This window comes from Anser cygnoides, chromosome 2 (genome assembly GCF_040182565.1).
Source record: "Anser cygnoides isolate HZ-2024a breed goose chromosome 2, Taihu_goose_T2T_genome, whole genome shotgun sequence".
NCBI classification, from domain to species: Eukaryota; Metazoa; Chordata; class Aves; order Anseriformes; family Anatidae; genus Anser; species Anser cygnoides.
The window spans coordinates 137,000,232-137,023,192 of record NC_089874.1 but is presented as its reverse complement, the minus strand read 5'-3'; the positions used below and the strand labels follow the sequence as shown (position 1 = coordinate 137,023,192).

At 38.5% G+C, this 22,961-nt stretch overlaps 1 long non-coding RNA gene across 1 annotated transcript in view; it reads right to left on the bottom strand.

The window, feature by feature from the left end:
- Window positions 1-22,698, bottom strand: part of LOC125184160 (uncharacterized) — a 35,475-nt gene extending 12,777 nt beyond the window's left edge. Inside the window, exons 1-2 of the long non-coding RNA XR_007167634.2 lie at window positions 22,564-22,698; window positions 21,631-21,970 (exon numbers count right to left, since the gene is read on the bottom strand). This is a non-coding gene — a long non-coding RNA (uncharacterized lncRNA). The remainder of the gene's footprint in view (window positions 1-21,630; window positions 21,971-22,563) is intronic.
- Window positions 22,699-22,961: the final 263 nt, after the last annotated feature.

The window sequence follows — 22,961 nt, the reverse complement described above, 5'->3', positions numbered from 1 at the left end:
ACAAACAACAACAACAACAACAAAACAACAAACCTTCAGGCTGCCAGGTCTCATATATAGCACAATTTTCACATTTGCTTTTACTTCATTTTCAGAAAAATTTCTAAGTACCAGTAGATGTCACTGCAGTCAAAACGAAGTTCCTGGGGGATTTTTCACTGTGAATAAAATTGCTTTCCTAAGATAAACCACTTCCATGATAAACCATTGTTATTTCTAATGCTACTCCCAATTTTTTAATTTGGCAGATCAAATCCCCGAGAGAATGAAATATGCCTCAGGAAGGAATTCAGGATTAAAGTATAGGTTTTTAACTTATCCTGAAAGTCAAATGGTTAGAAATTTCTCAGCAAAATGTGTTTTCAATTGAAAAAATAAACTGATTCATTGAAATAATTTTTTGAAGCATGATGGCTCTAATGATTTTTTTTTTCTGTATATAAAACCCTAATTCCTCCAGTATACAGTAGAGTTTCTCTTCAACATTAGGAAAAGAGATCCAAGGCCAAAGCAATTTGAACTCCTGTGATTAGAGGATATGTTTGAAACACTGAGGACTGAGTGATCTGGGTGATTCTTCCTTGTTTTATAAACAGTACTTGAACTGATCTCATGGAACAGGAGAAAAGGAGAAGCCTCAGCAGTATCAGGTGAAAGAGTATCTTTCTCTTTCACTGCAGACTGTGATAATTTTAGGAAGAAGAACACTTTATGGAAAAGGGTAATATCATAGTTAAGACTGAAAGCTATATATTTAGGTTCTCTTTGCAGTTCTGCCAATGACTTTTTATTTGATATTGAGAACTTATTACCTCCATACCGCATTTTTCTCATCTTTAAAATGAGGCTAATATTACCTCCCTACCTCAAAGGAATGTGACAAAGATGAATTTATCAACTATTTTAAAGGAACATGAGATCTCAAAGGACCATATAAGTGCAAGACACTATTCTCCCACTCCTGTGTTACAAAAGACTTCAGTTAAGCAAGGTCTCTGTGAAAAAATCTTTCTCATTTCCCACTGTGAATTTTTGTGCAGTTTTGATTTTTTGATTTTTGATTATTTTTTTTAGGGGGTGCATGCATATAATACATTGAAATTGCATTATGGCATTTCAAAGTTTTTAGTAAAACAAGACAGACCTATCTATCCCATAATAAGTAATATCTCAGGAACAGGCACACTAGAGATCAAAATATCTTTTGAAGGCTCTGGTCTCTCTGAATATGCCAAAGAATTTGAGCTTCTCTTTTTTTTTTTTCCTTTTTTTTTTTTCTGTCTACATTTAACTTGATGTATTTACCTTTCTGAAACAGACATTCGACTAGACTTATCTAGTCTTATCTATCACTAGAGTGGTAGGTTTTAGGCAAATGCCTAAACCAGGCTGTTGAGTAAATCTCTATTTCTCTCAGTCATTCCTATTGGGGATAATCCACTTCACATAGATAAGTATGTATCCACTTGGAAACAATGTAAGGGATGGTGACTTAATAGTCCAGAGAGCAGAAAACCTGCAGGGTATGTGAGAGCATGAGGTTCAGATCCATGGGATGAACTAAGTAAAGCAAGAACATCATGGTCGGATTCTTACTCCCATATGGCTGCCTGAAAATCTTTTAAGGTCAGTGAACATCTGTCTTCCATCTGAGTTTGACCAGAAAACCTTGTCCTTTAAAAGTAATGAGTGGTACTTTTCTACTTTGATGCATCAACAGTTTCTGACAATTATTTCATCACAAAATTGTCTGCCAGTTTTTCTTCAAACAAACTTAATCTGCAACAATAAAAAAAGCTCAGTGTTGGAACATATAGGGATTGCTTTGCTAAACAAAAAGGAACATTTGTTTAACTAATTCTCTCTATTGCCCAGTATCATCTAAGTTAGAAGTTCCTGGTATGTGGGTTGGGAGTCATCATGGAATTCTATTAAACATTAAAAACGATGAATGCATCATTTTTGTTTGACTGTATTTTTGTGATCTGCAGGCACTTTCCTCCAGGGACGTGTTTTTCAGTTAGAGGATATGAACCATGCCCATTGCAGCAGAGAAAATGCTGAGTGAACAGGGATATATTCCATGGACAGCAATGTGGCTTTTGCTGGCAGTACTTTATTGTGTTACGTGCCTCACGACATAGCGGTGCAAAACTATGGACACTGAGGGAAGAAAAGCATTAGGCAGACCAACATGAAATACAGAGTAACTGTGGGATTCACACAAGTGAATATTTGATTCTTAAACTTAAGTTATATTTCTATTGGCTATGAAATTAGACTGTTGCTAGAATTAGGCTAGAGGAAAAAGTACAATACAAAACACACCTAGTCATGGGAAAAGTGAAAAAAGATGTTACTGCAGAGCGCAGTAGATGTAATAACAGATACTGTGCATAAGGTCAGATGCAGCAGCAGCAGCTGTCAAAGTGTTGGTGTTGGAAGGCGTTGGAAAAGCGCTGGAACTACAGAAACTGTAGTTGGCTCTGCACCATCTCCTGTCTTCTCAGCAGAAGGAACGTTTGCTCCTGCCAATATAAAATAGGTCCTACAGTGGTTCTAAGACAAAACAGCACTCATGAATTACAATGAAAGTCACTTAAAAATCCAGCTCAAAGCAAATGAGTGAACAGTTTTCCTGGAGGCTATTCTACCATTGCTTGAAGTCACCAAAAAGATTTTCACAGAGTTCAGCAGGTGCTGAATAAGGCCCTTAGCAGAAAGGAAGATATGATTCTGTTTTATGGGCTTCAATAAAATTGCAGCCAAAGAAATATAGTAGCTAGTGGGTTATAATGGCTTAATAATGGTGTCTTACTTTGCAGTTGGAGAAGGTTGCGAATGCAGCCTCCCAGATGTGATTGCCCTAAAGATACAGCTGGGTGGACACTATAAATGTACATATGTACCCTATTGTTTTAGTTTAGATCAGGAGCATGTTTGTGAATTTCCCTACTGTCCTCAGACTGTGGAATAGTCTTGGAACATGCAGGCTGGTTTTCTTTTTTATGCAAATAAACTAGAAAAAATACTGCAGGAAGGTACCTAATACACTCCAACTGCTAATGGGTGGTGAACAGGCAGGATCAGACTATATCTAGTTTTCATTAAAACCTTTAAACTGGATATGTACATCACATCCTTGTCACCAACTCTTCTAACTTACACATTTTCTCTTTTTGAAACACACTGCTCTCTTAGGTAGATGTAGCTTAAATGACTTAAATTCAGTTATTTTTCTTAGCTCCTAAAGATACTTGCAAAAGAGATCTGAACATCTGTGCATGCATCAAGGCCTGTGAGAAGGCAGCTTTCATTACAACCTACCTTTCTCTTTGTATTTGTGCATCTGGTCTTTATTTGTGGCATGTGGAAGCAAACATTCCTTATCATCTCTTATTTTTCTCTGTGCCTGTTTATATTGCAACAAATGTAAACCCTCTATAATTCTATTAGAATGAGCAGAGGCAGATGCTGCTGCAGCCTAGATGACGGTGTTTGCTGTCATGTCATTTCCATGCATTACACGAGTACATCCTGCCACTTCCCTCATTTTCTGGAGAATATTGCTTTTGCCATTGTGAGATTCATTCATTAAAAAACAATGCTAATGACTAACACCTACTAACTTCAGTGATTCATCATCCGTTGTCTTCTGTAAGTCTGCCTTCCAGAAGCCAGCCATTCATTCCTTGGGCTGATTCATGGAACCATCAACTGGCAAAGCAGCAAGGCTAGGGACATAGGTCTGAAGAAAGTGGTAACCTGAAGGGCAAAATGAAAGTAGGGGACCCCTGTGGTACTTGAGAAAATAAGACCTGCGAGCTGATGATACCCATCTAAGCAGGCTTCTTGGTGCTCTGACAAATGGGATCAGAAATTTCCAATCTTTTTTTATTTTTTAAACAATGTTTGGTTTTGATTTTTTTTTTTAATCAATAGACAAAAGAGATCTGTCATGTATGGTGGCTAATGTGTTTATAAAGCAGATAATTAATTCAAACTGCTAATTCAAGGACACAAATTCTATATATTTCAAAGATTTTCTTCAGCTTTACATTTGATCCATCTTTTGTTTTACACCGTGCTGTCTGATTTTGAATTACAGTTTGTTTTCCTTGCCCTAACTTCCAAGTTCAAGCTATAAAACTATATCTTAACCAAAATATAGGGAAGTCAAATCTTTCTATTGACTTTTGTTGGTATAGGAAGAACAATATGAACCATACCATGGCCATTCTGTTAGCTATGTTGTTGGTAGTCATCCTTCTGAGTGGTCTATGGTGGTTTTACCCATCTGGGCAGCTGAGTTTCACCACAACCACTCTCTCACTCCCCCTCCTCAAAGGAAAAGGGTGAGAAAATACGATGGAAAGAGCTCAAGGGTTGAGATAAGGACAGGGAGATCACTCACCAATTATCATCACAGGCAGCACAGACTCAGCACAGAGATTAATATAATTTATTGCCTGTCACTAGCAGACTAGAACAGTAAGAAATGAAAAGTAAAATAAAAACACCTTCCCCCCATCCACCCTCTTCCACCTCCTCCCCCCCGAGTGGCGCAGGGGAACTGGGGAGTGGGGGCTGCGGTCAGTCCCTAAAGCTTCGTCTCCGCCGCTCCTTCAAGGTCACTCTGTGCCCCTGCTCCCCATGGGGTCCCTCCCACGGGATGCCGTCCTTCCCAAACTGATCCTGCGGGGGCTGCCCACAGGCAGCAGCTCTTCAACAACTGCTCCCACACGGCTCCGTACCACGGGGTCCATCCCCCAGGAGCAAACTGCTCCAGCACGGGTCCCCCACGGGCGGCAGCTCCCCCCAGACCCCTGCTCCTGCGTGGGCTCCTCTCCACGGGCTGCAGCTCCGGCCCGGGGCCTGCTCCTGCGGGGGCTCTCCATGGGCCGCAGCCTCCTCCAGGCCACATCCACCTGCTCCACCGGGGGCTCCTCCACGGGCTGCAGCGTGGAGATCTGCTCCGTGTGGGACCCGTGGGCTGCAGGGGGACAGCCTGCTCCACCAGGGGCCTCTCCACAGGCTGCAGGGGAACTGCTGCTGCGTGCCTGGAGCACCTCCTGCCCTCCTGCTGCACTGACCTGGGGTCTGCAGGGCTGCTTCTCAGTCCTCTCTCCCAGCTGCTGTAGCAGAGCAGTTTTGTTTTGTTCTGTTTTGTTTTGTTTTACTTTTTTTTCTCTTTCTTCAGTCTGCTGTCACAGAGGCCCACCCAGTGTCACTCCCTGGCTCAGCTCTGGCCAGCAGCAGGTCCATTTTGGAGCCTTTTGGCTCAGATCTGACATGGGGCAGCTGCTGAGCTCTGCTCACAGAGGCCATCCCTGCAGCCCCCCTCCTACCAAAACCTTGGCACATAAACCCAGTACGTGGTCCCACTAGTAGGATAGTGATGATCAGGTAAGCACTACTTTGGGGTTCACAGTCTGAACCGCCTTGGGGAATGAAAAGGCAGAAAAAAAAAAAAAAGTTGTAAGAAAAACAAAATGAACTGAGAGAGCATGTCAGGGACAAAGATCCTACCTGTGTTCTGACTCCCACTTTCCCAGATATCAGAAAAGATTAATATCTCCAGAAATTCAAGTTTATTTCTACCTCTAACCTCTGCTGAATGAAATCCTGTTTGTTTCTGTATTCCTGAAATTGTAGGAAGGCTGCCATTGGACAGTTTTTTCACCAAAACTCAGCATAAAGCAGTATCTTATCTGCTCTGGTGGACTGAATGTACAAAAAGGCCATTCACATTACTTCTGGAATTAGAATTAGTTTCTGGACCTCTCAAATTCTCGGGTAATATAAAGTTGTGTTTTTCTGGAGAGGATATACAACAGGGAAAGCTTGAGTTAGAGCTGAAAATAATGCTGAAGACAAGCTCTTTAATCAAGTCTTTTAAAACTGATGTAACTATGAAGAAAATAGCAGAAGGTGTCACCGGTTTCCTTGAAGAGGCACCAGAGCTTATAAATATGCAATAAATCTGTAAAAAATGAGATGTTAGCTTTCTTAACAGAAATGTTACCAGTAATTTTTGAAGACAAAGCTAAAAAGACGTCTGAAATAAAGGAAAGCATATTGCCATTCCACCCATACCACTGTCCAATTTGAACGGGACTTTAGAGGAGGTCATTTACCTCAGATAGTATCAAGTGGCTCTTATACTTTAAAAAGAGTGCTTGAATGTCAGATGCCTGTATGCTAAACTGTGATTGCCTCAGCAAGCCTGAGTTATGTCCTGTACCTGCTGTTCTGCTCCTGGGAGCTGCGAGCAGGAACAGACAGTGACTCAACAGCCTTTTCAGGATACTGCTCACACTAACACTCCATGACATAAGAAAACAGCAATAAAATAATCCATACTCTGCTGTAATCTGCCTACACACAGTTCAGCACTCCAGTTGTTAGCCAAACACAGCTGTCTTCTTCAGACTTCCTCTGCCCTCTTCTCTGGGAAAGTTGTGATAGTTTTATGACTGAACTTTAGTCCTAGGCTCAGTCATCAACATACCTGCTGACATGCTAAACTTGATTCCAGGTTTGGCATGTCAATGACCACAAAGCCCAGACATACGGATTCCGTCAAGGTTTCCATCTCAGCTCAGCAACAGAAACTAAGCAGGTGAGGACTGCTGGACCTCAGTGAGCATTTTTAGCTCATTTCAGGGCAAGGTCAAAGAGAGCTTTCAACTACCCATGAAGATGGCTTAAAATACAGCAGAGCAGAGAGAAACATTTGTACCCGCGTAGACTTGTTTCGGCTCCAGCAGTCTCTATGCCCAGTGACAGGACAATAAAATAAAATATAAGTGTAATTCTGCTTCCTTTAATATATTCCTGCTGTTCTGTGGTTGCAGCTAGCCTGTTGATTTTGGCTTGGTTCATGTGGAGTCAGCTACCAGGTCTCAGGTGGGATCTGTGGTGGAGCTGAGACACAGGAAAGCACAGCTACAGCTTTCTGCACCAGGATCCTGAGCTGCTTCCTCACATCCGGGTGAGAAGGGTGGGTGGTGGGTCAGTGTCATGATTTACATGCTGGCTCACTTTCCCTGGTTTGAGCTATCTGAAACAGGGCCATTTCCCATAAGGATGCTCTGACTCAGCACTACAGTCCTGTGACAGCACAAATCCACGTTCAGTCTTCTCCTGAAACAGCTGCCGTCTCAGGAAGTAGCTTCAGCTTTCTTTCCTCAAAATCTCCTCTCCAGAGGGTACTTGAGCCTGAGGAACAAGATCTTGAGACCCCACTTTTAATTTCCTGGGAAAGGTAGTCAGGTATGAATTTTCCCACTAATCTCTCAGATACTAAGTAGGTTTTTATTTTTTCCCCAGAAGCATTGCACCTCTAAATGTTTTATTTCTTGCTTTTTATTTCTCCCTGGCCATTTATACTTATCTCCTCATAATCATACAGGAGCCTCTGGTAAAACAATTGGCTACTTAGATGGCACATAAAATGCTCATGATTTAGTGTAGTATATGTTACATTCTCTGTACACAGCCATTTTATATTGACGATTGGCTGATACTTTCAAATATGCAGCTGTGGCAACACCTTCCTGAGAAATTTTCAAATCTTTCCAACATGTATTTGACTTAAAAATAAAAATAAAAATCCTTCAAATTGAGACATACATTTCTTGAAAACAACCAGTCCTCAGTCCTAAGTGTCACAACTATGCCATGAAAATTGTGAAGGAGACACTGAGAACATCTCCAATCTGTGTACTAGCACAGAGTTTGTTAAATACCACTGCCTCAGAAACAGACTACTTTCTTCTTATACAGAAAAGAAAGAGAGAAAGAGAGAAAGAGAGAAAGAGAGAGGAAGAGAGAAATTCACCCGAGGGAAATCCTCTCTTGCCTCCAAATGTGACAAGTAAAAGTTGAGAAAATATTATAAATACAATAAATAAAAGTTGAGAAAATATTATAAATACAATAAAAGCTTATAAAGATACAGTTCCTAGGATATATCTCTGCCTATGCAACACATGACATACCTGAAGGCCTATGCACTTGGCCTGATTCAGGAACTAACTATGGTTACTAACTATGGAACTAACTATTTAACTATGGTCACCTAATGCCTTTTGAGATGCTGTAACTTAACTGGAACATCTGCACAGGTCTAACAAATGGTATTCAGATCTTGTAGGAGAAACTTTTCAAGACATTCCTCAAATGGCAGCTAGAAACCAGGGGCAGTATCCAAGGACAACTCTAATGGGACTAATTACCCCTGTCTAGGGGACCGAGATTGAGCCATCAGCTTTCAAGCCCCAAATATTTTCTTTCTGTGTTGTACAGCTCCTTCCACATATGGACTGAAGTTCATGTTAAAACAAATTTGGGCTCACTTTCTCCCAAAGTCTGTGTTGATACTCTCAGAATTTTGCTCAGTAATTTGACTTTATGTCAGTACTTGTTTTTAGCTTGAGGGATTCTTTCTTCCTTGATATTAATCCAAAGAGGTATTTCTAGGGTCCTCAAACAATCTTCCATCTTGTATCTTGCTTGGCTAAACGACTCAAGCTTTGCAATATATCATTGTAAGATTGTCTCTGCTCCTCTTCCAGTTCTATTTTATCTTTCTTAAGTATAGATAACTGGTATTGTACATGGTATTCTAAATGAGACCTTACCAAAGCCAACTTGCAATGGCACTTCTGCAATTCCCATCTAACACTACCGTCATGCCACGGATTAGTTAGCATAAATGACTACTCAATTCTGGAAATATCTTATAAATTTTAGACACTTTAAAATGACAAATCTTAGGGATAAAACATCTAACTTGCCGTTTCCCTAAAGACAATAAGGTCAACGTGGGATTTTTATACAGGAAGTTTCACACGGACTGTTTCTTTTGTCTTTTGTTCACTTCCCCATTTCCTTACATGCTGCCAAAACAATTTTCCATCAGCACTTTACCACTTCACTGTAAACAGCCCTTTATTTCTTCAAGTTCTCTGTATATCAGTAATTGAGTACACTTTCACCACCTTCTTCTGTTAGTAACAAAGGAAGATTTATTTTCATCATGTATATTTTTTCCCTTATTTATAGTCAACATAATTTGCTGGTACATGTCCTGTGTAGGTCGATTGCCTAAAGGCACTAATGTCAAGGACTAAGACCATTATCAAACTATCACCAGACTCTACAGAGAAAGACCTGTCACAGTGTGCCATAAAACTATGTGAGTTTAAATGATGCATTCATACATGATATGTGATTTATGTTACAGTGTGGCAGAGACAGAAATCCCTCTTTGCAAAATGTAATCGAGCTACCTCACTTACGAAAACACAATCCTTCATCAGGGGGTTTCAGGAAATAAAGTTTATCTTTATAGAACAGAGATTGCCATACTAAGTTCAGTTAAAATAACTGGCTAGGACAGGAATATTTACGAACTCTTCCCTATCACTAAACAGTTTTGAAATCAAAGCCCATCCTCTGAACTGCAAATGCCTCACTTCTTACACTAACTACATGGTCATTTAGGTTCTGGAACCTGAGATGGTTCTGCATTTTAAGTTAAATAAGTGACTTGTAGAGTGGAAATAGCAGGAATAATTTCAGGCTAGTATAAACTGGTGTCACCTATCTTTTGAGGAACAGAAACATGAAGCAGGGGAAAATAGGGAGGAATACTAAATGTATTTTATAGTAGGCAAACTATATATATATAAGTTATATATATATATATATTGTTGCACTGTAGGCAAATTGTTTATTATCAGCATCTCTGTGCTCCACCCTAGCACAACATTATCACTGTAATGTGCAGAACTTTGGTGAAAGCTCTCTTCTTCTGCTTTGTTTGAGTAGATATCTGGATTGTCTGCCTATTTACCTTTTCAGTTCCTACTAATTCTATTAATTTTACCTTTTCTGTTTTGTAAAAGCTCTTATTCCAGACTCTGTAATCTTCTTTTCTTGAGCAGCTCTGTGAGGTCTCCCATTATCTGTCCTGCACTAACCTGTGTGTGATTTTACTGGGGTAAGAGCAGATGAAGGGGCTTTGGCTTCTACCCCTCTTACCCTTCACGGCCACAACATGGGAATATGCATGAAGATCCCTTTTCTCTGAACAGGTAAAGGTGGAATTCCAAAAGATGAAATTTTTATGCTGCTTGCATTACAGAGATGAACCTCAGCTTCTTTTTTAAACAGAATTTTTTTCTGTGGGAATGAAGAATCTGCTATTCAGCCCAAGAAATGAAATAGTAAATCTGGTTCTAAAAACCCATTTGCTGACAGTGACAGAGCAAATGAGTAATTTTGTGGACCTGGTAACTGAGATGTTGACAAAATACCATCACTACTTCTGTCACTTAACAGTGTCCTTAGACCATTTTCAATTATAGACCTCATCATCTAAAGCTAACGTAGAAGTAGAAGTACAAGTACCTCTTCCTCATCCTCTAATCTCTACTTCTGACATCCTCATGAAGGCTGCTTCTAGAAAGCCTTCTTTTCTGCATTTACCCATTATAAGAGTCTGTGGATGCACAACATTTACCTCCAGCCCTGACCCCTCTGAATTTGGCTCCTGGCTGGAATCCTGGCAGCCAGCTACCTGTCAGCAATTTAATGGAAGGATCCTGCCATCATCCATTTCAAGCTCTCTGAGCAGGAAAACGAGATGGGGGTTTCATATTTCAAAGAACAATAGAGCTCAGGGATGGTTTTTTAAATTGAAATTCTGGCTGTGGGATTCATTAAATATAGTTCTGCTTCTCTTCTAGACTGTGAGATGAAACAGCACAGGGAATTGGAATATTTGCTCACTTATGGTACATGTGCAATTTTTGCAGATTGGCTGGCTTCACTCTGCAACTTACTATAAAAAGGACATAAAAATATCATTGACATGTCTGGTTTTGTGCTGAAAAATTCCCAAGCTAAAATATTTTTTTTTCTCCAAACCGTTTCTGAACTTTTTGTCCATTGATATACAGACTCTAAAATGTTTGTTTCTCTGGAGTCTGTTGATAGATGGTAAGAGGAAACAACACCATTTGAAAATAATCTCAGTTTTGATTAAGTGAACAATGTTTCATTTGAAGGATCTGGTACAACAATCCTTTATTTTCACCATAATCCAGCCTGATGCTGATGAAAAACCCATATAAAGTTATGTAATATTTAGTAGCTTCCAAGACCACAATCCAGAAATCTTGACTCCAGACTCACTACAGAATTTTCACTAAATTCACCAGACTAAACTTGCAGGCATCGCCTTTCACCTTAAGGAATGAAATCATATTACAAAGAAAACTGACCTACTCATGATCTGTAAAAGGGAAAAAGTTTTTATCCTGTTTATCACATCTCAACTCACAAAAACCAAATCCTAAAATATGGAATCAGACAGATCAATGTAGTAGGGTGCACCTAAATTGAAATTCATGTATACTTTTTTAGGATGCCTGACCAGAAGTTCATGTGCCTGTCTAATCTTCAGTTATAGTGTCTGGACAATGCCAAATATTTTTTTTTTCAGTAAGAAATGTGGAGTATTTGGATATAATTTTATTACTTAAGCTAAAAGCTGTTTGTTAATAGAGGTTAACGTGTTGCATTTAAAATGTTCATTTTCCAATTAAACTATTTAAATGTCTTTGGTAGTTAGAGAGAAAGAATTGTTTACTAATAAAATACAAAAAGAGTTTCTATTACTTTCTGGGAGTTTTAAAGTTGTAAATTAGGAATGTGTCTAAGTAATCATGATTTATAAATGTTTACACCATTATTTCTTTGCTTTGAGACATTATTATTTTTTCAATTAAAACAAAACAAAACACTTGCAAACCAGGGTAATGCTGATTTTTTTTTTTTCTCCAGATGTCAGAAATAATTCAAATATTAATGGGGAAATATAAAAATAGCAATATATTGCATAACTTATCAAAAGAATCCACAATGTTTTGAGGCATGGGACTGTGAAGTCTGAACAACAATTTGAGGGTGATATGCCAAAATGGAGTACTCATAACTGTGATTCAGGAAGGAACATACAGAATCACATCACCATGGTGCAGACCCCAAGAGGTCTCCTTCTGCACTGCACACAGCAAAACTCTGGGTGATAAGAATTCATCAGTACGGTGGTTTGGGGGAGTCTCACCCAATCCATCTGACTGCAAAGGCCCCTGCAACAGAGACACTTCAACCTTCGGTCAGGAACTGACCATCCTTTTTGAGAGGTTTGTGTGAAATATTACCCTACGTAAAGACCACAATAATTTGTTTTCCAAGCAGCACTGTCTGTGAGTAGTTGTGCAACAGCTGACATGGAAAAAAAGAGAAGATTTAAAATCTTAATTTAAGCATTTCTAACAATGTTATTCTGCTTTTTAGTTGAAGTTGGTATTTTGGTATTGCTAATACTTTTCATTTTCTCACAAACAAACATCCTCTAGAAACTTCAGAAAAGGCCTCCTAGTATACTTTAGCAAAGAATTTATAGAAAAACTTGGCTTTCTGCAACACACGGAACCATGGAATGAGCTCCCAGCAATCACAGAGACATTTATGACCAAGTACAGCAGATCCAATATGCTTGAAGCTCAGATGCCTCCTGACAGCATGACTCATTCAAGGTAGGCAAGCTTTAGAGGAGTCATTCACATGAATAACTAAGCCTTTGCAATGAAGACACACAGGTAGAAAAACCTCCCTCTACAGAAAATTACAATATCATAGCCAGTGTAGAGAAATCCAAAGATTTCAAGAATTCTACCCATGAGAAAATCAGTATTTCTACAGTGCCCAAGATTTCCGTTAAAATTTCAAGATGAAAAAAATCCTAAAACTTATTTGTGATGTTGAGCCCTCACATTATTTTGAGCTCAAGGTTCACTTTGCTCTGAACCACATCTGTGGCCAAGTGGGCAGATCAGAGTTTTGTTATCTCTAACACTTCTGAAAATCAGCTTTTAAAAATGCTGAATGACCTGCTAAGGAGCAGTTAGTGGGTCCTATTGTTCTTTGTAGTTCTTTGTAATTAATGCATAATAAATGCACTCTTCCTGAGATAGTGTGTACAGAGTAGCAGCTGGATTGAAGATGAGAGCTGCTACTGGAGCAACGCCATCCATACAGCGTGAGAAAGTAGACTTGGCAACTGACTCTGGCTGTACCAAGTGGGTCCCACTGGCAGATGAAACTTTAGCAAGCTGTCTGTTATCTTATTATGCATCTGTTCTCCTCATACTTTATGAAGACACTCAGGGCACTGGTTGGTCTAACGGTGCCGTGGGATTCAAGCTAAATTACACCCTACCGGTATTGTGTATGCTAAAATAATAGGAGTTCTTCTCCTATTATGAGATTATTATGAGATTTAAATTTATGCATTATTAGAATTTGCTTTTCAGATAATGTTGCTGTTTTAATGGCTTCACTGAGTAGTTTTCATTTACTTTTCTAGTCTTAAACATAATTATACACCATAAACAATAAGAATGGCACTGATAATGAAAGCTTTGCAGTACTTACTGTCCAAAAATTTTTACATTTTGAGAAGGTACTGCTTTTAATGAAATTTTTAGTGTTTTTTCTTTCATTCTTCTTTTTTTTTTTTTTTTTTTAATGTCTGTGCTGCTATTAAAGCTTAATAGGTTTATTTTCTGAGTCAATAATCCACTTTTGCACTTCTTGTGAGGTCGTCTACTAAGTAAACCTATTTGCATTAAAGATGGTGACATTTTAACAAAGATTGGCTGCAAGATTTGTTCAGTACTTTTTCCAAACAGTATGTGCAGATAGAAGAATTCTTAAAAATACCTTGTAAAATTTTTGCTTTTGATGCCACGGGCACCTCTCCAGCTGTTCTTTCCACTGTTGCAGCGAAGCAAGTCCATTGGTTTGTAGCTTAGTCTCACTTGGAGAAATCAAGATATCCTTGCAGCCATAGAATGATTGTAGGGGTGAAATTTGCATTATTGACCACTGCCACTCCTCCTTTCAGCCTCATTCTTCATCGTGGTAGTTATATCCCTCTGCATCATTTATAGACTGGAACACCCTCAGCCCATCTAAACAGATACCTTTTCTGTGGTTCCCTCAGACTTCAAAGTGCCTGGTGCTCATTCCTCCTCAGTGAGTGGTTACAGTCGTGTCTGGGAAATGGCATTTACCCCTCACCATATGACCCAACGCACAATCCATTTTTGAAGTGTCAACATGAGCACGTTGCACACTGTTTGAAACAACCAAAGGTCAATTCACTCCTGGCTGCTCTGTGTATCGTTTTGGCTGTGACCAAAATCATTTCTGGACTGTCTGTTTCCTGGGAGTGAGAAGGATTTACCATTATGCATGTCAGGGTGTGCTGCCAAAATAATATTAACTGGTCTTGAAGCGGTGCCACAGAGCATGGAAATGAGCCAGGGGGTCAGCTGGCAAGTACTGGACCCTCCACGTACAACATATAAAAACTTCCATGTGCAAGCCTGAGAAGAGGGCAGGAAGAGGTGGAGAAGACATTCTTCAAACCAAGAGCAGGCGACAGTGCTCAGGGAAAACGGTGGCAGTGAAAGGGAGCAGAGCCCAACGTTTTCTGTTGGGAAGTTCAGGAAACAGCTGCTGCCTGAAAAGGAATGAGCCACCAGCAGCATGACACTGATACATGGTAGAGGTGTGCATGCAAAGTAGTTGTGGTACAATGGGTCTCTAAGGACAGCCAGTATGACCTCTTTCCTTAACGTGACCAAAGCTAACATGACCTATTATTTCTGAGGTAATATCAGGAAAATGGGTCAGCTGTCTGTGGGTATGATGCATTGTCCTCATTGGCAATAGATAGGATGTATGGACAGAAAGAACTCTCTCTGATGACAGAAGTTCACCATTAAATTTTTTTTTTTTTTTCACAGGACATTGAAATAATAAATAACACAAATTTGATATTTTAAAGATCAAATGTATGGAAAAAGAGTGGTTTTGTCAAACACAAGAGAAGATACTGTATGTGAATTATTTAGAGAAGATTCACAACTGAGTATACAACAGATCCGTGGGTCTATGGATCCTTCATTGAACAGTGACAGGCTGATATGGATGAGACCTGTCCAAAATTGTCAAAGAGGCCAGGCTAGATGGGGCAAATGTTATTAAGAAAGTCGCCTGAGACCAGGGCAAGTGGACAAGGCAAAAAAGCTGAAGGTGGCAGATGGGCCGTCTAGCCAGTGGGCTGGTACATGCATTTTATTCAAAGATACTACGTCTCTTGATTGCTTGTGAGGCCAGGAGTTGTTTTCTGGTGGCTGAGGAAATATCGTGGTGGCTGGCATCTGGGGTGTGAATGAGGATGTTAAGATTTCTGAAGTCAGTTGCGTTGAAAAGATCAGGGAGTAGCAACTTGCGGCTTGAAATCTTATTGTGTAAAAGGCACACAAAACAATGTGAAATTTATACTCTGAACTTGGGGGGGGATTTTAGGATAGGGCTCCACATCTCACTGGATGAATAATCACCTCAAAGCAAATCACCGGAGTAAGTAGACACCCTACTAGGAACAGGAAAAAGTCCTGCTCAGCAAAGCAATTATGTTCAAGAGATCAAGAAGTATGGGGATAATGTGAGACATGCCAAGAGAAGTCTGAGCCAGACTTTACAAAGGAAATTAAACAAATAGCAAAAGGTTACTCAGCTGTATAAATAAAAAGAACACAGGAAAGCATAAGTGAGTCCACTACGCAGTAATGACAGACCTCTCTGAGGGAATATGCCTAGATTATCTTTAATCTAGGCATATTCCCAAAAGTAAGTGAATGCAAAGTACAAACTGATGCCCTTGGAGCCTAATAAGAGGAATTTCTTCTGTACTATGGACTTCATTAGTTGGCGTAGGTAGAAGAGTCAAAAACCTCATATCTTTGCCCACAATAGTCAATGTAAGTCTTGCATGGACTCCAGTGAAATATGTATCAATCATTAGTAACTCTAATGTGTTACCATCATCAGCTCTGCAGATAAATGACTCAATTGCACTTGTGTGGAAAGAAGAGAAACAATGCGTTTGAGGGGTATTAACTACATGTGTACTGCATCTTTGATAAAATTTGGCAAACTACAGCTGTTTAGGTGGATGAAGAAATTAAGCACTTGCTGTGCACCTAAAATAATGTGTACGTTCCGGACTTGTATCTCTACTTTCACCTCTGGTTGCTGTTAATCTGACAATGTTGTTACATGGCAGATATAGGTGTGAAGCTTGACAAAGTGTTCTACTTTACTGAGTTTGTAGTATTTTACAGGGGTGACAGCAGTTACTTTTCCAATATCCAGGATCAAATAGGTCTAAAGTATTATCTATTTCACTTAGTCAGTGCTTGCTAATTCTCTCCTGCAGTTTTCCAATTGCATGGATACTGAATTGACATAATCAAGTTTGCTCTCTTGTAACACACTTCAGATGGCAGCAGCTTTCAGTGCTAAATCAAGTCCCCTTTCTGTAGCTAGTTTGAAATGAACACTGATAAAATTGATACTCCCACAGATGCCTCAATGCAATTGAAATGAAGATGGTATAAATGAGTGGACAGCAACTGAAATATTATTTCAAGGCCTGGGTAGCTCTCATTTGAGGAAGTCTAACTTTCAATGGGTAAAATGGATAACTTTGATAGCTTTTCAATAAAGACATATGCACCTGAGAATCTGAGAACTGGACTCAGATATTATGAGATTCACTGCAGTATTTTATCCACAAGAAATTTCTTTTTCTCTCCAGTAATGGAGAATGTAAAATTCTAGTTTTTGATAGGAAAAACGTTACAGGATAAGATGTTTTAGTGTTCATGTTAAAGTTCATTAACTAATTCATGAAATTATCAACATTTAACATCTCCATTTCATAATACATAAAGTATTGAGTCCTAAGAGATATTGATGTCCCAGTAAAGACAGAACAGAAAATAACATTAGAATATAAATTCATTCCAAAGAAGTGATTTTTACTGGTATTTTTAAGGCAGTATATGTTCAATTGAATGTATTCAGTGTTTTCTTTCTTTCTTTTTTTTTTCCTTTTTTTTTTTTTTTTCAGTCTGAGAATTTATTGCTCTGATTAACGAAAGATTAATGAAATAAAGACAGGCTTGCTAAAATTATGATTGTTCAATAATGACCATTGTGGTGTAGGCATATAGACATGAATAGTTTTATTCACATGAACAGTAATTGTTAACTTGAATGAGAAACTTGTTGATTTAAGGCAGTCAGATATACATTTACTCAATTAGTCTTATATACGTGCTTCTATAGATAAAATTAATTCTAGTATTGTACAAATTAATTCATATACTGTTTCTAAAGCCAAATTATTGTGCTAGATTATATGAACCTAATGCTTGATTTTTCTTTACATTTATGAGGGCTACTTTATAATCTTTCCTCATGCAGCTTGTTCCTACTTGTCTTAATGATATTTTTTTTTTCTCACTCCTGACCTCTTGAATGCTCTGCTATTTGTAAAACCTTTTCTGTAATCATTATTTATCAAACAGTATTTAGTAACCATTTTTCATTGCTTTTGTATAACTGTACACATCACTGGAAGAAGTGTTTAATGGAATAAAATTCATTCCTGTCTTAAGGGCAGTATAAACAGAGAGAACTTTCACAAGAATGTATTTCATTTTGGAAAAAAAAAAAAAAAGGCTTAATAGCCTTTCTAAAACCAGAAAAATAACAAGCAATAAAATGCTCTTTTACTTTTTATAGTCCTCCTTAGTTCTATTATCTGTTAACTCTCCTGTTGTTTTTATTTAAAATTTAGATCAGAGCAGAAACAAATATCTGGAAGTCAAAAATAATTCTAGAGTTGGTTAAAAAGCTGGTGTTGCAGCTATTTCATTTGTAGAGGAAAGGAACTGCTGAAACCTGCAGCAGTATATGATAATGTCTGCATTTCATCTTCTGTTTTAAGTGCAGAGCCAGTGGCAACAGTACGTTTGTCTGTGCTTTCTTTCATAGGAAACTCCATTATTGTCTGTGTTTTCAGACAGCGAGTCACCCCTGGCCATGTGAAAGCAGTGTCTTCATTCTTTCTTTTGAATGTTGACCTGTCCAAGTTGTGGAAGATGAACCACACCTCCCTCCTAGCTTGTATAACTTTGTCCTTTTTTTTTTTTTTTTTTGTACTTCAGTACACACTGCACCTGTGTTTCTGTTGTACTTTCTAAGCCAGCCAGCATATGCTGAATGCAACAGAATGACGACAGGGACTGAAACTGTGAAAAATTTGCAGGGAGTGGTAATGTCAAATTTTCCATTCCACAGCAATGGGAAAAGGCTGAACACAAATATTAAGAGCTTAGAATATGAAGCACCTGTTAACAGCTGCTGCTCTGGCTTGAGATTGCAGCCTCGCAATGCTGACGAATCACTGGTTTGTGTTCCTTGGTGCCCACCAACTTGCTGCAATAAGCTGTACTTCAGGCACTGTGTGTGTTTGCACTGAGACAGAAATATTTCAGCACCTGCACGTTAGAAATATACAGACACATTCATCTTTGTTTTGTGATGTGATTGCTTTTTTGTGTTAAGAAATCTAACACTTATGTTTCAAGGAAATGAATTAGAAGTACCTTTCAGAAGTACAATCAACTCACATACTTGCTTTTATTATTTTCTGTCATCATAAAGACAAGTGTTGCTTCCATCAAGGGATTCACCTTCCAGAGTATAATACTGTCTATAGCTAAAATTTCTCCTCTAAGTGATTGTCTAAGGTACATTCCCAGGGTGAAGTGGTCAGTGGTGCGTGGTGGTCACTGACCACATACATGGTCAGTGGTGGGGAGGTCCATATTCTACCCCAACCATGGTACTAGCATCCCTTGCCCCCTTCTCCCCACCTCCTGTGTCCCCTGAGTCCTTGCATTGCCTTAGTTCCTCTCAGTCACTAGCTTGAATCTTACCTGTAATTTAGGGCAGTGTTCAAACCTTTCTGTAGCGTAGTGTAATTCTTATTGTACTTGTTTCTATTTTTATTATTTAGCATTTAAATTTAGTTCCTTTTCTAGGACTGTCTTTACTTATATGGCTTCTACAGCTATGCCATCTGGCTTAATGTCATTTTTCACCTAAGTCATCAAGCTTGGTTCAAGAAAAATGCTTGGATAAACTTCAAAACTTCATCTTTGCCAAGTCTCTGTGCTAGAAATTTGAATTCAAGTGCTTAGATTTTTACACTGGTTCCATGGCCAGCAAAGAACTCATTCAACTTGTGATCAGGAATCCAATCTCAAACCTCTCCTGTGCAATGCAGTGCACAGCTCTTTAAAAAATTAAGAGTCCTAACAAGCTCTAGGACACTCCTACCCCCCAGTCAATAATCCAGCTTGCACTGGCAACATACATAGATCAGTCCTGGAGTTCAAGGGAAAAGGAGCAAAAATAGTTAACAATTCCACAGCCCAAACTAGTGTGAACTGCAAAGCTGCATAGAGGGTTGGCATCTAGCCACTATATCTATTCAGTGAGTTTCCTCCTTCCTTTCTGCTGGGTGATCCAGTAGCTCCACCAAATGAACAGCTTCACTTGTTTCTGCAAGGAATTTTTCCATTGCCAGGCACTGCAGAGTGGCCTTCAAGACGACACCTTTGCTTGCTGTTACCAATTTCATTCATTTAAGTCAATAATATGTTTATATCTTTCCTTGTCAAAAGGTTTCTTAAAGTCATATGTTGATGACATCCTACTGGAAAAGCTAAGCCAATAAAGATGTATTGAAGTACTGTGAGAAGGAAAACTACATAAAAACACATAAATGAAAATATAATATTACAAGGTACTGTATCTCTAATACTCGTGTACCACAAAAATATTTAATCTTGTAGTGAAGTATTTGAAATATGTCCTGGGACACCTACCAAAAGATTGCTTGGCAATGAACAGGCAAAAAGAAAGGCAGTTAAAATTTCATGCTCATTCAAGAAGTTATAAAATTAGGTCTTCAGAATGTTTAACTGTAGAAATATTCTATTAGTATATTAGTTCTATTAGTGCATATATTATGCAGAGAATATGAGATTAATCTTAGGAAAGACATAAAAGCTATATGGATGCACATGATATGTTTGGAAAAGTAATGACCAGAAAGTGAAGATATATGGGTTATGTTCCTGATTCTGGGATAACTATGCATGTTATGCAGCCATTTCTTTACCCATTGAATTCCCTAGGTTTCAATGCAATGACTTACAGAAAGAAGTTTTCCGTTTAACCTGAGGAAATACATCAGATTTTGGGTTGGAACTTCTGTTAGTTTCTGACTATCAGATTTTAAAATAGGAATATCTTTCTTCCTTTTTTATGTCAAGACAGAACACATTTACTATTTACTAGTAAATTCTTGCAGAAATGCTGGTTTTATGCACTGCTGCATGAAAGGTGCATGTCGTTTGGGTAGTACTTGCCAAAATAGACTATACATCATGAAAAGAGTCATAGATAGGTTTTATGTGCTATTTATTTATTTACTTCTCAGGTCATGCTAGCTCTAACAAAGAACATCTACATCTTTTGGTGTTGTAGCACACAGTCAGTCAGTGAATCAGACTTGCTTGTCCTGCCTTACCAACAGATGTTTTAGTTTCCTCATGAACATTGTCTTCATACAACTTGAGAATGACACAAACACCAACATGAGTATAACCAAATAAGAAAACCTTATGAGCTACCTAATGTGAATTATATTTAGAAAAAAAATGAGAGACAGAGAAAGGAGGTGGAAGATGATGACAACAATCTCGGAAATCTTTTCACAAAAAGAAGTACCTGTATGCAATCTAGATGTCAAAAAAGAAATGCTAGAGGTGGGCCATCCATCCTTCTCTGCAGGGCTGGCTCTTGCCCACTCATGTGGGCGTGAGTGTGAGTTTGTGACCCATGGAAAATGATCTCTCTCTCACTTCAGGTCTGGCTGTGACTGCAGTCACTTTATAAGCTCTAAGAGTGGGCAGCAGTGAAGAAGAATTATTATTTCTGTTCTACAGGTCAGGCTCCTAGTGACATCCTGAAACATGTTAAGCTATATTATAACCATGAAGGTAAGTCCTTCAAAACCAGACTGAGATCTAAATTTTTCAGTCAAATGGAAATGTTCCATTTTTTTATTTTTATGAAGTCTGGAGAATGTCCTGGGGAAAATATGCTCTGGTCTGGGGGAGGGCTCTGATGAAACAAGTGAAGTTATTAAAAATATTGTGTTTTGCTTTTGGATCAAATCTTCATGAACAGACATATTTTACCTTATTAATGATCCTGTATTAGAAAAATAGATCAAGCTCTTAATAAGGGTCTTATGACAGATTCTTTGTTCACTGTATTTCAGCTAAAATGTTAAGCCTTGTGTCTTTTTATAGATTTTATAGCTCCTAGTTAAAGATACATATGCCACTTCCTTCAACCATAAGTGAGAAAAAATGAACAGTATAAAAAATGCTTTATGGCTACAAATCCTCAAATAGCTGACATTCTACACTTCCAGAAAGAAAGAAGAGGGCCACTTTCAGCTCACAGGTCAGCAGACTAAACTGAGAAACTCTGTCAGAGAGTATTGTGCACAGAAGCACCAAGGGGAGGACTTACAAAGGAAACACTCACCTGTACAGAGTGCTGCACTTCAATCACCTTTCAGATCAAATCAAATATAGTCTGAGTGTAGTTCCTGATTCAGTCTCCTCCCCTGGGGGAGATAGATCGAGTTCTTACACTTGCACTTTCAGGTGAATGAACTTGAGGAATTAATAGGTCGTTATAATTTCTTTTCTAGGTGGAAAGCTTGCACTTCAGCTTGGCAAGCTTGCATGCTGAACAATTACAAGTAAAGAGCCAGTCTGAAACTTTTAGGCTTGTAGTTCTGACCATTTGAGGAAGGCTTTTCCTTAGAGGCATCAAATCTCTGGTTTTATTCCATGCTGTTCCTAAATTCTCATCCACCTCACTGGAAAAGAGCATACAAATTATGCAGTCATAAACCCACTTATATTTGGCTGAAAATAATTATTCACAGCAAATTAATGGCCATTAGAGTCATTTAGTCCACAAAACATTTTTAGGGTTCAATAATTTTTTGTATCTCTCATGCTTACTGTCCCAAAATTTTAATAACTAATCTTCATTATAATGCTACCCATAAAATGAGAACATAACATTTGGTTTGTCTGGGAAATTGTTAAAATGTAATGAAATGATACATAGGCTAAGGCTGGCCTTTTATTTTTGATGATATGTACAAGTCATTCCAGCTCCATCTTATGCTTCTTGATTAACAGAAGCAGTTTAACTACTACACTAATAGATACCATTTATTTCATCTGCTGGAAGCAAAGAGATTAGGCATCCTTCAAATTTTCTTATCTGGAATAAGCCCCTATTTTGTTGCTACAATTCCAGAATTATGTCAAGTTAGGAAACTGAAGAAATACTCTCAAAAGGAACAACAAACTACCAACTCCACACTGCAAATAAAAACAAAATACAATTTAGTAGGTATTTAGGACTCCAGTCTTAAGACATTCATTGTTTTGCTCCTACCTTTTCCAAGGGAGTTGGTTTGTCCAAGGAAAGTGTCTGGCTACCTCTGGAAGCACCTGGTTTCACTTCTTCATTCCACATATTCTTTCAATTGTAATTAAGGTCTGGAAGTGACTTTGTCCTCATTTTACAACGAAAAACTGGGGTTCAGGGAGAGCAAACGATCAACTGAAATAACAGGTTCTGCTGCAAAACAAGGGCTTGAACTCTACTGTAAAAGATCTAAAGTCTACATACTGGATTAACCTTAAAATAACTCAGTTGTCTCTAACTAGGATAAATAAATTTATCATGCTACTGCCAGCAGGTACCATCATCTGAAAGAAAGATAACAACTGTAGGATAAGATGCATTGCTATTCAGCAGTGCTGATAATGATTAATTTTATGCTTGTACTG